Below are 775 nucleotides of genomic sequence, written 5' to 3'. Positions count from 1 at the left end.
CCACCACCAAATGCCTTCTTTACCACATATGGGCCTTCATAACTTGGAGTTTACTTGCCCTGTGATCCTTTTGCATTGGCAAAATCTTTCTTAGGACCAATTCTCCTTCTTGGGATTCTTTAGAGCGTATCTTCTTGCCAAATGCCCTTTTCATTCTTTGTTGGTATAAATGTTTATGGCATGTCGTGGTCAATCTTCTTCCTCAATGAGATTAGGTTGATCGAATCGGGTTTGAACTCAATATGCTTCTTCTGACTAGGTTTTCATTAATACTCGTAAGGATGGGATTTCTACCTCGAAGGGTAGTATCACTTTCATTCCATATACCAAAGAAAAAGGTGTTGCCTCAGTCGACGTGCGTGTCGTTGTGCAGTAACCGTGTAAAGTGAAGGTACAATCCTCTTGACATATATTTTTTTATTAGCAGCTTTGACTGCCTCAGGCATCTTTGGAAGACGATGTGAAGTATGATTGTTAACATGCATTTATTCATCATCGTCCTTCTTTGGTAGATACTTGCTACCCATTGGGGGTATTCTGCCCCAGCTAAGAATCTCGCATCGAACTGCTTTGCAACTTCATCTTTGATCCAAAGACATTTTGGCTTGAGTGGTAACTTATGTTGAACTTTTCTTTTGTGCTGGTGCCGACTTTTACCTCTTCTCTCTCGCCCTCCTATATTAAAGATTTCAACCTTTTCCTGATGGGGTTTTATTTCTTTAGAATCTTGCTTCACAAATCTCATTAACTCTAGAGAGGGTTCTGGGTCAATCAT

Source organism: Vigna radiata, unplaced genomic scaffold (assembly GCF_000741045.1).
Source record: "Vigna radiata var. radiata cultivar VC1973A unplaced genomic scaffold, Vradiata_ver6 scaffold_234, whole genome shotgun sequence".
Classification (NCBI taxonomy): domain Eukaryota; kingdom Viridiplantae; phylum Streptophyta; class Magnoliopsida; order Fabales; family Fabaceae; genus Vigna; species Vigna radiata.
The sequence above is the reverse complement of the archived record's forward strand: the minus strand, read 5'-3'. Positions refer to the sequence as shown.